Consider the following 17,935-nt stretch of genomic DNA (forward strand, 5'->3'; position numbering starts at 1 on the left):
CCTCATAAGAATTTAAAGAATATGTCTTCTTATTTAAAAAAAAAAATCTATCAAGGAAGCATTGAACTGAACCAAACTTCTCAGTGTTCACCTAACATTTTTGAAGTCTTAAAGAACAAATGCAAACAATAGATAATTTCTTCAATTCCTGATTAATGATGCATATTTAAGTTCGATGTTGCGAAAATTTCATGTAAGTATCTCGTCAGAATTTTAAGCAAAGTGTCAAAGACATGAAGTACCCTCAAAATGAAAATTCACACACAAAAAAAAAAAAAACTTTATGGAGTAAGACCACCACTCACTTGTTACTACAAGACTGTAACTACAGTTGAATATCAAGTACCGTCGAATAGGATATTAACCTATCTGCTGCCACACCTACTGCCTAGATATTTCCAAACCTTTAAATTGCGTGGTGCAAGGAAAAAGAAAGGGGGGGGGGGCTTTGACATTTCTGATAAATTTTCAAATGTGATCAATGGGATTCAGATGCGGACATTTCACAGTGTATCAGCACACAGCTGCCTTTTGGTCAATATTCTAGGGTGTTTAGCACGTAAGTGGCCACCGCTTTAAGGGTACCGGTAATTCAGACTGCTAGAGCTGAAATAAGACTGTCACGAGCACCGATTTCTTATCATTTTTGTACCATTGAAATTGTTTGTTTTCCTGTTTCTTATATTGTTTCAAGACAATATAACACTCTTTTAACCTTTTGTGTTGCCAAATTTTGGCCTCAGACGAAGATCAAGGTAACTTCCAGCTAGGTTAAATTTTGTCAAACACGTTCAAATTGTGATAAATTTGTGACGAAAAATGATGCACAGCCTATAGGAAAATGTGCTTAAATGGGTTTTTATTCTGTTTTTTTTTAAAGTGATATCAAGCACAATTAAACACTAAAATAAAAGTTAGTAAAACGTGGTGCAAGGAAGATCCAGATATCAACATTCCAACGGCCCTACCTTCTATATCAATTGCAATTTTGCCAATGTTTTGTGTTTTTTAGTGAAACCAGTTTTTTTTTAAATTTGATAATGATCACAAAAGATGCTAATTACATAAAACACGTGCCGCAAAGTACAGATTTATTGTTTTTAAGCTTTGTCACGGAACATTGGTTTTCATCGGTGATATTTGATTTTCTTTCAACAATTGTTCAGAAGACTCATTTGTTGTAATAATTTGAAAATATCATACCATTCTATAAAATAGTTTTGAAATAAATACATTTATTAAAGTGAACACTTAGAAATTTTGTTGAGTGTATTGTGTGATGTTCGTAAATGCTCCTGTTACGCCATGCAATGAAATGCATGCATATTAGACTTCTTGCGTGTTCAACATTATATATACACGGTATATGGCATCTTTTTTTCATAAAGATAGTAGGGAAGATGCAATAACATTTCAGTAGACAAATCTTAATTCCAACTGCCTCAACCCCACCCCCCTCCTGAAAAAGAAAAACTGGCACCCTTATTCCTTTATATTGAATGACTTATCAATTAAGATTGGTGTTGTCATGAAAAAAAAAATCTTCATTTCAATTTCATTCATCCTAATTGAATAAGATTTGAACGTAAAAGTCAGATAAATATAATATAACATGCGTGTAAATTGATGCGCCTACGGTTCGAAGGAGAATTCTCAAAAGGTCAGCTATTTTAAATGAAGCAGAATAAATTTGACGTCCATCAAAGCCAGTACATGATTTAGCACATCTGAAAAAAAAAATGATTTCACATATAACACAATTTAAAATTAAATAACTCTTTGCGTATGAATGGCAAAGGAAAATATCTCCGCACGTTGAAAATTGAAGATATCAAAATGTTATTCATAAAACATAACTTCCTGACTTTTGAATACATCTCTTATTATTTATTTTCTGTTTAGTTTCTGCTATTTTTTTTCTCTCTCTCTCTTTTGGAGCATTTGTAAATAAAAAAAATAATAGAATTTAATTTTACTTTAGTATAAATACATCCTATAAACTTGGTGAAAGAGATTTGAAATTTCGGTAGTTATACTTACTTATTTGGACCTTCAAGAAGATAACAATTCACAAATATGCAAACATAATTCAGAAATGTAATTTAAACTAGGAACAAATAAAACAAAAATATATTTTGTCATCTCACCCAAGCAAAACTTCTCGCTTCTTTGATTAACAGCAAAAGATTAATAGAATTTGAATATAAAAAGGGCATTTATTGATAAAATGAAGAACCTTTTAATGCAGTACAATACTTTTTATAAGAAAAGTTAATAATACCCCATGAGCAAAATCATGTTAATGTACTTTGTAAATGTTTTATAAATATAAAATGTTTATTTTACTGAAGTAATTTTTTTTATTCACACGTAATAATTGTATATTATTTAACTTTCCGTTGTTGTATCTTTCATGATAATTTGATTGCATCATCTGTCATTTTCTTTCCTCCCGTATTATCTGCAACTGTATACAAAATAATGAATATTGATTTCTCGTAATACATATAAAATCTACTTCTAGTGTACACATATTATTGATTCTTTTATTGCAATATAAATGTTTACAATCATTGTTTGACGACACGGTTTATGAAAATGTCAAATAAAGTTCAAGAAATTAAAAGCAAATGTCCTTAAAAAAATAACCACTTATGGAGCACACATTCTTCTTAGGTATATATCAATACTTATCCAATAACTAAGTATATTGATAATATATTGGAAAATGTTGTATGTCAAAAATGAAATAAATTTCTTCTTATACTTAATAGCAAAATTATTAAGGATACGACATGGGATGCTATAAACATAATCATCGTCATCATCTCTCTCTCTCTCTCTCTCTCTCTCTCTCTCGTATTTTCACGAATTGATTATCCTTTTTTTGGCCCGCATAAGGAAATGAAATGAAAGAAATCTAATCCTATAGCGATTGTTCTACCCTAATTACTATATACATGTATACCTACATACTGTTTTATGGGTATATTTTATGCACATAGCGTACGGATTACCCCACTTTCACTGATACTAAAATTATAAAATAGGAATACATATGTTTACGTTTACTTATTTTCCTAATGCCTCAAGCTTACATTATTTTTTTTTTTAATTTAAGTCATGAAATTCTATTCAATTAATAACCATGACTGACTCAACGAAATAAAGTGATTGCTTTCAGCCTCTCTGTGCTTTCATTAATTAATTTATGTCTTTTCATGTTACAAAAGAAAAAGAAAACCTTTTATGCGACAAGAAGAATAACTCTACATGATTTATATCGTCAAGTTTTAATTCAAGAAATTTAAACAATTGTACTCTATTTTTTATATAATTTGTTGTTTTGATTTCAGTAAAAAAAAAATATCAGTCAATCAAATTGGATATCTATAATAGTTTTCAGTCCAAAAAATCATACACACTCTTTATAAACTTAAAAATACATCATATTTGGCTTTAGATTATAATAATAAAAAAAAAGAATAAAATTTTAACTCTTGCCCTCTATTTACACAGAATCATGTTTACACAAAAATAGCGCTGTTTTTATTTTCTACTTTCAGAGAGATTTGCGATACACTGTAATTATCTTCCTGGCATTTAAATATTTATTTACTGCTGTGGAAATACCCAATGCATTTATTTCAACGTAATGTCAAGAGGCCTTCAGATTGCATCAGTATCCTTGTTGAGTTGGATTGTTACAGATAAAATACATAAAAGCTCATCTTCCGAATGGTTAAAATGTAAAAGACGGAAAAGGGGGAGCAGTCATTAAATCCTAAATTTGTTGTCTATGGAGATCTTAAAAATTAAAGGTACTTTCTCTTTTTTTCTGAAGCAAATATGAATACATTCGGATTGTCGCTGTCGGAAAAGGGGAAAAAAATCAGTTGATGAATATGCATCTCTAGAATACCAAGCATAAAATTATTTAATTTTAATTGTAACATGCCATTTGATTGGATAAAAGATCTTTTTGCATCCTATAGGTTGCCTACCTCATGATATGTTAAGTCAAAAACATATTGCCCCCTTTGATGTTACTTTTAAAGCTCAATTTGAAGCCATTGTTTAAGGACCAAAGAATGTTTATCGTCTATACTGAAATGAAAAATAAAAGGATTGAAGCTTTTTTTTAACCTGTGTTATACGTATACGCTTTCCCTAACCGCTACGCATTTGATGTAGTTATGTTTCAGCATTGGCGTCGGAAGGAAATTGCAAATTGCAAGTGTGTGTGTGTGTGTGGGGGGGGGGGGGGGGCTATTCGAAAAGGGGGGTATGTGTGTGTGTGTGGGGGGGGCTATTCGAAAAGGGGGGTATACCAACAAAAAAGGAATATCCCAATTTTCAATGCCTATAAAATTTCTATTTTAAGTAATTTTGCAAAAAAAAGTTGGAGGGGGGGGGGGGGGGGGCTACACCCCCAAGCCCCCGGTTCCGACGCCTATGTATAGTGTATACCATAGATTAAAATAAGTCATATTCCTTAAATGTTATCATAGATATTTCAGCATATTGACAGAGGCTCGTTGATGTGAATTGTTGTACATGAAAATTTATATAATTTGAAAACGTAAATTGTGAGGTTGGAAACACCTTTACGAATGATGTATTATCTGTTATAAGACATATATGCCTCATATTATTTATATCATTTGACAGTTTTGATCGCCATTGATTTGGAACCTTTGAAATATGTTCCCCTGGGATTTTTGGATCAGAGGTTTTGAGATGCTTCCCAGGATTTGTCAATGTGAGTGGCTGGTGTTTCTCTTTCCACAAAGAACCAACGTCCATATTGAATTGTGCTGTAAATCTAAGATCATATTGACCATTATGTACAATGTACAATGTACATATATAAGTGTTTATAAATTTGTATAATCTAAATATTGATGAATCGTAATTTGACACCGAATATCGAAAAACCCTAAACATACTCTAAATCTCAAGTAAAACACTAGAATATTTGATTTTAGATTGAAACACCCCCCCCCAAAAAAAAGAAGAAACTCATACGAATCTAAAAATATATTAAAGGAAAATTGCTCAGTAATTACCAATAGCAACATATATACTGGAAATGAAATAGTTTTTTTTTTGTTTCAGAGATGGACTTTTTCAACATATATCAAGAAAGAGAATTAGTATGAGAGAGAGAGAGAGAGAGAGAGAGAGAGAGAGAGAGAGAGAGAGAGAGAGAGAGAGAAATATTTCAAGGGAAAATCATGACTTGAAATATTTAAGGGGAACGTGTTTATCATTAAATCCTTGGAAAAGCTTTTGTTCTGAATAGCTAGCTGCAGAACTGTAGCTCTCTGAGTAAGAAAAAGTGAACGTAAATCAAAAGCTGTATGGATCTCTGCTACAACCCTCTGACAGACCTTACCTACATCATGCTGTAACATAAACAGCACCTCTATCACATTAACAGTAAGTCTATTACAATAACGGGAACTCTTTTACATTAACAAGAACTGTTTAACATTATCAGGGACTCTATGTCATTAACAGGAACTCATTACATTAACAGGAACTCATTAAAGTAACAGGAACTCTATCATATTAACAGGAGCTCTTTTAGATTTACAAGAACTCTATAACATTTACAGGAACTCTATTACATTAACAAGAGCTTTATAACATTTACAGGAACTCTACCACATTAACTGGAACTTCTGACATTAACAGGAACTCTATTATCTAAACAGGAACTCTATTATATTAACAGTAACTCTATTATTCTTACAGGAACTCTACTACATGAACAAGAACTCTATTACATTAACAGAAACTCTATAAGATTGCTCAGAAGGAATGAGACATTGAGGCTGACAAAAACTGTAAGTATTATGGTTTAATAACCCCCAGATAAGAAAAATAACTCTTACATGGATATGTTTTTGGGTGTTCTTTTCTTGAATCAAGTAAAATTGTAAATTTTGTTAGTCTATGAATGATTTAATCAAAAAATAGATTTTAATCGAAAAATTCTAAAAAAGTAAAGTTTACATAGAGACAAAGATAGATCAGATACTAGAAAAAAACATTCTTGCAATGAATCAAGAAGCCTTCCTCTCAAATAAAGACTTAGGCACTCCAAGTTATTTTTTCGATATCAAGCGCCCGCCTGCACCTTGCGTTTTAAAAAAAACAGCTATACCAGATATAAACAACAACAACAACCAAAAAAAATTGTTTATTCGGGAAAAAATGATTGCAGTTGCTAATTTTTCCACATTTGAAAACATGATGAAATGAATTTCTTCAGGCTAAAAATTAATTATTTTACTTATTAAATTTTAATAATTTTTATTTTCATTTATGTCATACGACAATAATTTTTTTGACCTGCTAATTTCTTTTTCTCGGGATCTGGTGCGAACTTGAGTATGAAGTTTTTGGAAAGTTTAAACATTTTAAACTGAATGATGGTAGTAAATCTGAATTTCCTGATATGAAAGAGATCGGATCGAACATTTTTACATCTATAAAATATAAAGTATATTTTTCATATAACTACTTGTATTTCAGACTTAAAGCTTATTTCTCATATAAGGAATGCATAAGCAAAAAGGCATTTCTTTTAAATTGATACATCAGATATACATATATAAACCCCTTCACTTATGTTAGAGGTTCAAATATAAAATCTGTCTCTTATAGAATGATAATTATTCATAAGCTAATACACACTTTATCTGTAAGTGCTTTTATGGATTGACACTTTGAACCTCTCTTAAACACAAAAAAAAAGATTCAATTGTTTTAAAAAATACGTATTCTCTATATTGTAAAAAAAAAACCTGAAGTTTGGAGTACATTTTATATCATGGTAAAATACTATGCTTGCAATGTAAGGACAATATTCTAAATTCATTTTTTCTCTTTCCAGCTTGTGCAGATTTTATTAAGCATGGTGTAAAAAGTTCTAAATATAAACACATCCCTAATGTTAAGGAATGTACAGTAAAATAAAAATTGCATTGTTTAGATTTTTCAAGTTACATTTCACAAACGCCAAACATATAATATTTTAACGAGAGCGAGTCTTATTATTTCTGACTCAGGGATTTTGAAATTGTTTACTGTTATATTTATTGTTTTAAGACTAAAAAAATAAAATGCCTACCGTCCCGATTTCTTTAAGGGTCATCTCAAATGTTTATTTTTACTATTGAACCCTATGGGAAAATATTGGAAAAGCGCCAAATAACTTTTTTCCATATTTTTGTATTTCTGCCCTAGTTATTTCTTTTTCATTCAAATAGATAGAAGATGTAGTTAAAAGTCACCAAATTGTGAAATTTGGAAAAAAAATTGACCATCTCTATTGGTCTAGGAATTAATTACTAAGTTTATTTTTTCAAAGTCCAATACCTCTAAATTTGCCACTTTACGGTATAAATACATTACGGTATAAATACATATCAGTGCAGATGAATCATTGGTGCATAATTTTTACGGTAAAAATAGCAACTTTTGGATTCCTTGTATGTTTCTTTGGATGACCTGTCAACAAGTTTAAGTATAATATCCATGGACGTCTTGAATATACAAACGTCATTCTTCAGTGTCATGCATTAATTACAAAATCGGAAAATGTTGACGTCGTTAAAGCCATATCAGCATTTTTTCCTTATTATTATTGGAAAAATCACCCTTTTGGACCAGTTAGGGTTTTAGATAATGTTTATTTTGTAGTTAAATTAAAATATTTGGCTAAGGTGTATTGTCGCACAAATTATTGCATGAAATAAATAACCTGCGCCAAGTCATGCGCACTTTAAATACACTCGGCCTCGTTAAATATATTTACGCAGGCAATACAACACATAACACAAAAATACACTGAGAGGTTGTATACAGAACTCTTTAATGTGCAGTATTTAGAGCATCCTTAATGCTAGACCTCTACCATTTAGTTTTCATTCAGTGAAACATATGGAGAAAACGAACAGTATTCAAGATTCATATAATAATACGAAATAGGAGTATAGCAAATATAGTATAATTTCACTGACATTGCAGATATCTGATTGCTATACTAGTAGTTAAGTTAACCAAGAAAGCAGTTAAGATTATACAAAAAAAATATGTGTTCTTGACCTCTGTTTCGTTTTCTTGATATTATCTTGTACATGTAAGATTCCTCTAGGTCCTCTCTGCCACACCAGAGAGCAAATCTGACCCCGCCTCCAGGATTCACCATTAAATCTTCGTCACTTCCGGGAGCGGGGATGGGCGCATGAGCGGAGACCTTTGTTCCGAAGTTCACGATCCTCGGTGTTTATGAAGGACTTATTCACACTGTAGACAAGAAGGAGGATTTTTATTCATGGCAGGTAAAATCATACAGAGAATCAAACAAAATAAAAACAAAAATGAAGTTACATATTTAAGTTACATATTCCTAGTCTTCTGTCGGTGAAACATGATGGACAAAAGGTTTCCACTGTTTTCGTCCCCCGCCTGTCGGCCTGTTTATCCGTCCGTCTAGCTGTCCCTATCCTTTCGTCCCCTGCCTGTCGGCCTGTTTATCCGTCCGTTTAGCTGTCCCTATCCTTTCGTCTCCCGTCTAATGCAACACTCTCACAATGCTTTATTATTTTTTAGATTCTTTTAATCCCTAAATATTCATTACCTTAAAGTAGTTTTGATCAATATTGATCTGATTGTGTTAAAGTATTGAATATACACTGTATTAAATATTCCGAACTAAAATTAAATCTTAAAAATTAGGATCTTATTGTGTTCAAAAGTAGATAAGCAGGGGACCGATGGTACTTACAACATAGAGGCAGAAGATCCGGCCTGTAGTAACTGGTTACGATTCGTTAATTCTCCCGCCAAATATCAACAGGAAAATGTCATCCCTATCACGTGCGAGGGCATTATCTTCTATATGACGTCACGTGGCGTAGAACCGGATGAAGAGCTTCCGGTCTGGTATGGGGATGGATATGGGAGGTTTTTAGGCGTAAACCGCATACATCCGGGTAATTGAACAATATAGTACATCTAGCTAATACATTTTATAGTTAACTGTTTTCATTCGGGTATGTAAACAATCTACTTATCAAGTAATTTTACCATATATACTCGATTCTCATTATATCGCGGGTTTCATTGTATCGCGGTATATTCCAAAAAATCAGATACATAGCTCATATGCTTTTTGTTGAAAAAATATCAGTCTGTCATCTCAATGTAAATTTTTGTGATGATTAAAAAGTATGGAAAACGCGTCGGAAAAAAAATTTCAAATAAAACATAATTTTACAGAAATCAATCTCCGTTTTTATTATTTTTAGCCCGCTGAGTTTATAACCTAGTAAAATCCATATATAAAGTTCATGTTTAGAAAGTCTTTAGTTTGTATAATTGTTTATTTTCTTACGTAAAATTACATGGTAAAATAAAAAAAATAAGAATTGAAGGCCATGTCAATCTCAAGTTTCCACGTTTTCCCATAACCGCGATACTATGAGACTCTCTAGTTTAGGAGTTAAAAATAGACTACAACTAAGACGATGCAAGCTTGGGAAATAATTTGATACTAAAAAGTAGGCCATAGTTTGCTTTATCAATATCATTTGATGAAAGTTAAATTAAAAAAAAAATCAAATTACACTTTTTTATGCAAAAGATTTAAGTACCGCGATGTAATGAGACACCTGTATACAATGTAGTCATTAATTTTTTTTATTACATGCTGTTGTTCCTTGGGAGGTTTCAAGGGGTAAGCCTGGGTAATAAAACAATTTATTCATAACATGCTTTTATTTAAATGAAATGAATACAATATTTTTTTTCAAGTTTCTCTAACTTGCCTTTGAATACAAATAGATACTCTTTCATCAAAAAATAATGCAGACTATATTCAAACACCTTTGATAGATAGTGAGATATTTTTTAGCGTTCTACAAATCTGATTTTAAATTTTTGAAATGAAGAAAACAAACTTCACATTGGATCTGGAAAGCATATTTTCTTAGTGTATCAAAATTGTAAATTATTAATTTCATCCAAACAAGTATTCTTGGACTCGAACACTACCAAAGGCACTTATTTTCCTTTGTTCTTTAAATTGAATTGTAGATTTGCCTTCGTTTTATTATGCTCATTAGAAAATTTTCTATTTTTACATATGCTACCACGCAAAAAAGGATACGCTCCCTTTCAATGTCTTTTTAATATGTATACAACAGATCAAATTTTATCAATTTTTAGAGCCACAGGATGTTAAGCATCAAGTCATGACGTATAGGCGGTGTTTCAAACAAACATTCTAGACAAGATACTATTAATCCTTATTCATAAAAGTAAAATATAGGTTTTTGAGTATAATATAATTTTTTTCTTGTCCTTTTTTGTAGAAGTTGATCTCAACGGTTCTTTTGCATTTCGTGCCAATGTTTTGACATTTGACAACAATGAAAGACTTATTTTTGATAGCTGGAAACCTGTGACGTATCAGAACTGGAATCCTAACGATGAGGGCGAGACAGCAATTGACCCAATCTTTGGCCTCCTTTTGACTTATCATAACGACAGCAGGTGGCGCTGGGTGACTGAGAAACTACACGTACTATACAGGAGAAGACGGACTAAAACGTCCCTTTATTTGTGAGGATTCTCCATTTAATTTGGAGCATGAAGAGTATTCTGTTACATAATGATTCATTCTCTTTTAATTAAAATAAACATTTGTAACCATTATCTTTTGTTATATGATTTCATTAACAGTGGTGTATAAAGTTCTAAATCATTCAATGGAGTATTCTTAAGTTAAGGTATATTCGTCTCCTCGGAAGTCAGCTAGATTTATCCTCGGATCGTATATTCGTCTCCTCGGAAGAGATCTAGGTTCATCCTCATGTTTTAAATAAACTATGAATAGCATGTACACAAAGACAGACAGTACATTAAATATATTCTGCTGTGGGGGTCGATCCGTCTGTCTGTTTGTTTGTGATGTTTCCCTGATTTATCGGTAAGTGGGGAAATGAATTAGCACTGACTAAATGACGAGACTACTAACACAGTATAAAACTTTTTGTAAGAAAAGTAAATATCTCCATCAGCAAAATCAACTTAATGTACTTTGGTTATCTTTTGTACATAAAAACTGTATATCTTATAGGAGGAAGGTTTTTACTGACAATCAATACATGTATACTATTAAATCAAAAATAAACTTATCCACCTATGTCTGAAATTCAAACAGATAATGAGATTTGAACCCATGGATTGAATTTCTTCATGACAGCGTCCAAACCTGCAAGCTATGGAGAGTAACGGAGTTTTGGGTTAAACAGAAAGTTAATGTTTTGTCATACCTACTTTATTCGCCAGATCTTTCAACCTTTGACAAAGGGTCATACGGAAAATTGTTCTGACTTCTAGAAACAATTTTGAATTGAATAAAAATATCATGGACGGGTATTTTATTTAAAGGAGAATATTTAAGTAAAATCATCAAGACTAAATCAAAGTTTTTCTTTTTGGTTTCTTCCCGAGTACCGATGACATGATTTATTGAACAGCCAACGTACGGTCTGAAACGGAAGACTTCAATAAGAAAAGAAACTGTAGAATCATGCACTATAAGATCTAACGTTGGAAACGGAAGATCTTAATAAACAGTAGAATTACAATAAGGTTTTACGACTGGAAAGGAGACCTTATCAAGAAACAGAATAAAAACAAACTTCGCTTGGTCAGCAGACCTGGCATTTAATTTAAGTTCAAACTTGTAAAAATCTTCAGACGTATATAAGTAACGTGTGTATCACATGACATGACATCTGATGTGGGTATGTAGTTTCACTGGTACTGAGGTGTTTGTGACCTTCAAGTTTCCTTTGGCTGATTAAGGTGGCCCTGACATAAATACATATTATTCAAATTATCCAATATATTCCCTAGGCTTCTGAAATTCTTAGATGATGTTCACAATTTGTAAATTTTACAAAACCACTCAGTCGGGGTTTTCTATGAAAATGATCAGGACATGTTGACATTCGTAACGAACCACTGACTTTTTGGCGATTGGCGCAAATCAAAGAAAATTCAACGAAAATGTATTTATTTAAATAGATTAAGGTCCAACAATACTCAAATTGATAAAGTAAACAATAGTTTTCCTTCACTGTAATTAAATACTGGATTTGCAGTTGACTTGTAATAGACCCATTTACGACGTAAAATGCTGAAAAAAATCACCCTTAAGCCAATAATCACGTGACCAATGTTTTCTTGTATCATCATCAAAATAAATGTATGATTGGTGGACTTTTATAGGTCAGTTTGTACATAGACATTGAGGTTTGTCATTGTCTGTTTTCTGTATCTATAACTTCCTTTGTACAATCAATTGTTTGAAGACATTATTTTCTTTATATCTACAAATATTCTATGAGTAATCTATTTTGCTTTTTATTTAGCATGGTGACTTTTTCCCCAAACGGGATATTTTTTTTTTCTTTTGCGACAGAACACAAAATACAATCATCTTGCTTCATCATCTTTAAATATTTACATCAAATAAACACAACAAAGAATAATATGAAGATACATGCAAACCATTTCAGTGAAATCGGTAAAAGGAATGGACACATAACGTGTTCATCTTTTATTAAAATATAATTATGTAAATAAGAAGCTATGTAAGCATACTCTTCCATGTCAGAAAGCTTTAACTCAGGTTCTTGTGTCACTTTTTAAGTTTACTCCTTTGTTTTATTATTTCTCAAATTTTCGAAGCTCGTCGATATTCCTATCCTTTGAGAATCACTGACATTCGATCTTACTTCTAATTAAGTATTTTAACATTTTCCACGATTAAATCTTTTTTTTTGGAAATAAATATTTATCTTTTTTTAATTCCAAGTAGGGAATGATATGTTAAATTTTCTAACTCAAGCACCAAATGAATTTAAATTCTACCATCAGGAGCAGAACATATGTTAATATCTAAAACACTATAGTTGTACCCAGATGTCCATGACGAGCGAACATCCCTCGTTAAAAGAAGGATATAGAGATAACGAACAGCATTTAATCTCAAAGTCCATTAAACAATATACAAAATAAGAGCAGAGCAAACAAGGACCTCCAAAACTTCAGAGGTGGGATCAAGTGCCATGGAGGAGCGAGCATACCAATTCGTATTAGTCCATTATTTACACACTAATTGACGACGGATTATCCCATAATTTCCAGATCATCACAAAGAGGAAAGGATCGGTTTGTACGGTCGGCAGAAGATGATCATTCCTAAATGGCTCCCGATCTATGAATTTTCAGAGGTCCGTGTTTTTGATGCTCTGTTTGGTTAATGGAATTTTGAGCTTGAATATTGTTCGTTATCTCCATACAATTCATCTATCTATCATATCCAATTGCAAAAGTAAAAGTATGTAAAAATAAAAGTATGTATATTTAAAATTTAACTAGTTTAATAACAGGACCAGGGTTTCCTTCACTTATCAGGAGATTGGTTTAAAATTTAAAAAAAAATTCCCATTATTTGTTTGAAGTTCGGCGAGTTCAGGACATATGCAAATTAATTGTGCAAAGTTACGTATTAGAGCTACAAGTTTCAACATTATAACATCTTGATATCTGTCAGATCTCAAAAATAAATTAGTAAATATTTACATTGTATTATTTTAGAGTGAATTAAATTTTATGAACTTCTACTTCTTTTTTTTTCATAATAACTTCTTCTTGTTTCTATTCCCTTGAGGTTTATTAAGGATCTACAAAAATATATTAACAGGATATGTCTTTTTTGTTGAATCTTTATTAATTACATTTAAGTCTCCATTATATCCGCATTAGATTTTTGTCTTTGATTATAATTCGACTTGTTCCACTTGTTTAAAGGTTTATTTAAATTGTTAAATTACAAAGCTGCGCTCGCCAAAAGCGTCACACCGTAAAAAAATATAATGTATAGATTTCATTAATTGTGACAAATTGATGTAAGTTCAATTTGAAACATAAGATAAACGTTATCGTATTAGTAAGTAGAATGCAATATTATTTTATTTTATCACGCAATGAATGACAGTTTAGAGTTCAAGGGAGTTTGGGGATATGTTTGAGATGTATTGACTTATCAAAAATATATTTTTAGATAAGCATAAAGATGCACTACCTTTAAATACTTTCCTCATAAGAATTTAAAGAATATGTCTTCTTATTTTCCAAAAAAAAAAATCTATCAGGGAAGTATTTTGTAATGTTAGTAAATGCTCCTGTTACGCCATGCAATGAAATACATGCATATTAGACTTCTTGCGAGTTCAACATTATATATACACGGTATGTGGCATCTTTTTTTCATAAAGATAGTAGGGAAGATGCAATAACATTTCATTAAACAAATTTTAATTCCAACTGCCTCAACCCCCCCCCCTCCCTGAAAAATAAAAACTGGCACCCTTCTTCCATTATATTGAATGACTTATCAATTAAGATTGGTGTTGACGGGAAAAAAAAATTCATTACATTTTCATTGATTCTAATCGAATAAGATTTGAACGTAAAAGTCAGATAAATATGATATAACATGCGTGTAAATTGATGCGCCTACGGTTCGAAGGAGAATTCTCAAAAGGTCAGCTAATTTAAATTAAGCAGAATAGATTTGACGTCCATCAAAGCCAGTACATGATTTAGCACATCTGAAAAAAAAAAGATTTCACAAAAACACAATTTAAAATTAAATAACTCTTTGCGTATGAATGGCAAAGGAAAAAAATCAAAATGTTATTCATAAAAAATTAGCTTCCTGACTTTTGATCCCATCCCTTTTTATTTTGTTCTGTTTAGTTTCTGCTATTTTTCCTCTCTGTTGAAGCATTTGTAAATAAAAAAAATAATAGAATTTAATTTTACTTTATTATAAATACATCCTATAAACTTGGTGAAAGAGATTTGAAATTTCGGTAGTTATACTTACTTAATTGGACCTTCAAGAAGATAACAATCCACAAATATGCAAACATAATTCAGAAATGTAATTTAAACTAGGAACAAATAAAACAAAAATATAGTTTGTCATATCACCCAAGCAAAACTTTTCGCTTCTTTGATTAACAGCAAAAGATTAATAGAATTTGAATATAAAAAGGTCATTTATTCATAAAATGACGAACCTTTTAATGCAGTATAATACTTTTTATAAGAAAAGTTAATAATACCCCATGAGCAAAATCATGTTAATGTACTTTGTAAATGTTTTATTAATATAAAATGTTTATTTTACTGAAGTAATTTTTTTTTATTCACACGTAATAATTGTATATTATTTAACTTTCCGTTGTTGTATCTTTCATGATAATTTTATTGCATCATCTGTCATTTTCTTTCCTCCCGTATTATCTGCAACTGTATACAAAATAATGAATATTGATTTTTCATAATACATATAAAATCTACTTCTATTGTACACATATTATTGATTCTTTAATTGCAATATAAATGTTTACAATCATTGTTTGACGACACGGTTTATGAAAAAGTCAAATAAAGTTTAAGAAATTAAAAGCAAATGTCCTTTAAAAAATAACCACTTAGGGAGCACACTTTCTCCTAAGGTATATATCAATAGTTATCCAATAATTAAGTATATTAATAATATATGAGAAAATGTTGTATGTCAAAAATGAAATAAATTTTTTCTTATACTTTTTAGCAAAATTATTAAGGATACGACACGGGATGCTATAAACATTATCATCGTCATCCTCTCTCTCTCTCTCTCTCTCTCTCTCTCGTATTTTCACGAATTGATTATCCTTTTTTGACCCGCATAGGGAAATTAATGAAAGAAATATAATCCTATAGCGATTGTTCCACCCTAATTACTATATACATGTATACCTACATACTGTTTTATGGGTATATTTTATGCACATAGCGTACTTATTACCCCCCTTTCACTGATACTAAAATTATAAAATAAGAATACGTATGTTTACGTTTACTTATTTTCCTAATGCCTCAAGATTACATTATTTTTTTTCTTAATTTAAGTCATGGAATTCTATTCAATTAATAACGATTATGGACTCAAAGAAATAAAGTGATTGCTTTTAGCCTCTCTGTGCTTGCATTATTAATTTATGTCTTTTCATGTCAGAAAAGAAAAAAATACTTTTATATGACAAGAAGAATAACTCTACGTGATTTATATCGTCAAGTTTTACTTCTAGAAATGTAAATCATTGTACATTATTTTTTATATAATTTGTTGTTTTGATTTCAGTAAAAATATCAGTCATTCAAATTGGATATCTATAATAGATTTCAGTTAAAAAAAAAAACATACACACTCTTCATAAACTGAAAAATACACCATATATGGCTAAAAATTAAAATAAGAAAAAAAATTACAATTTTCACACTTACTCTCTATTTGACATAGACTCATTGTTTCACAAAAATAGCTCTGTTTTTTCTACTTTTTCACTGTTTACATCCGGGTATTCAAGCAATCTACTTATAGCATAACTTTTACATATACAAAATGGTCATTCGATTTTTTTTAATACTTGCTGTGGATTCTGGGTATACAATTAAACAACTTATTCATAACATCATATCATCTTTATCAAATGCTGTAAAATACAATTACGATATTTTTTTTTTCAAATTTATTCAATTTGCGTTTGATTATATAGTAGGCATTCTTTCATCCAAAAATTATGCCGATTATGTTTGATCACCTGTAATAAATAGTTTGTTAGATGTTTTGCCTTCAACAAGTCTGATTTTAAACTTTTAGATAATAAAAACACTTCACATCAAATCTGGTAAATATATTTCTGAAGTGTATCAAAGATACAGGTCTTTCTGGAAAACATTTTTCTTGTGCAACCTGCAAAAGTTCATCTCAACGGTTTACTTGCATTTCGTGCCAATGTTTTGACATTTGACGGCAATATAAGACTCATTTTTGATAATTGGACACCTGTGACGTATCAGAACTGGAATTCTAACGACGAGGTTGAGACGAAAGTTGACCCAATTCTTGGCCTCCTTTTGACTTATCATAACGATGGTAGGTGGCGCTGTGTGACTGAGAGAAACTACACGTACTATACAGGAGAAGACGGACTAAAACTTCCCTTTATTTGTGAGGATTCTCCATTTTATTTAAAGCCAGAAGAGTGTTTTGTTATATAATGTTTCATTCTCTTTAGATAAAAATAAACATTTGCAACTATTATTTTCTTCATAATTTCATTGAGCATGGTGTAAAAAAAGTATTAATACTAGTAATTATAGTCTTGAGTCTTCTCAAGTTTATTTAGTATATTCGACAACTCGGAAGAGATCCAGATTTATCCGAATGATTAAAAACACTATGGATAGCATAGAGACAGAATGTGCATTATATTATGGCGTCTCGATATATTTGTGAGGAAACTTACACTAAGATCTTTTCTCCCCATACGTATAAAATTTTATTTTACACAGTAATATTATCATTTTTATGCACCCGTTATTCAAGAGTTAGGGGCATACATATTTTCCTCTGACAGTTTGTCCGTCTTTCTGTTTGTTTGTCAGATTATCTGTTTAATTGATATCATCTTTTCATACTCATTTATTTTGACAAGACTTTCTTGAATACCAACAGTTTTAATCTTGAACTTATGGATTTGACTTTCTTTTATAAATGAAAAAAAAACTTTAACCTTGGCCGTAGCCACTGAGTGGTTAGTATTAGGTGTTTACTACTTTACTGGTTTATCTCTTGTGGTAAGAGCTTGTCTTGAATACCAATATCTTAATCCTTTTACTTGAACCTGAGACTTTTAAATGGTTGATTCTGTGACTTTTATATTTCATCTGTGTAGTCTTTGTGAAATTTCTTGGAAATCATTTATACTAAATCCTCGACTTT

The 17,935-nt window shown here is 30.9% G+C and overlaps 1 pseudogene; it reads left to right on the forward strand.

The window, feature by feature from the left end:
- The first annotated feature begins 5,101 nt into the window (after positions 1–5,101).
- LOC134243016 (histone-lysine N-methyltransferase set-17-like) lies at positions 5,102–17,211 on the forward strand (annotated as a pseudogene).
- Positions 17,212–17,935: the final 724 nt, after the last annotated feature.

Source organism: Saccostrea cucullata, unplaced genomic scaffold, assembly GCF_032062105.1.
Source record: "Saccostrea cucullata isolate Sc308-1 unplaced genomic scaffold, CSIRO_AGI_Scuc_v1 ctg2282, whole genome shotgun sequence".
Classification (NCBI taxonomy): domain Eukaryota; kingdom Metazoa; phylum Mollusca; class Bivalvia; order Ostreida; family Ostreidae; genus Saccostrea; species Saccostrea cuccullata.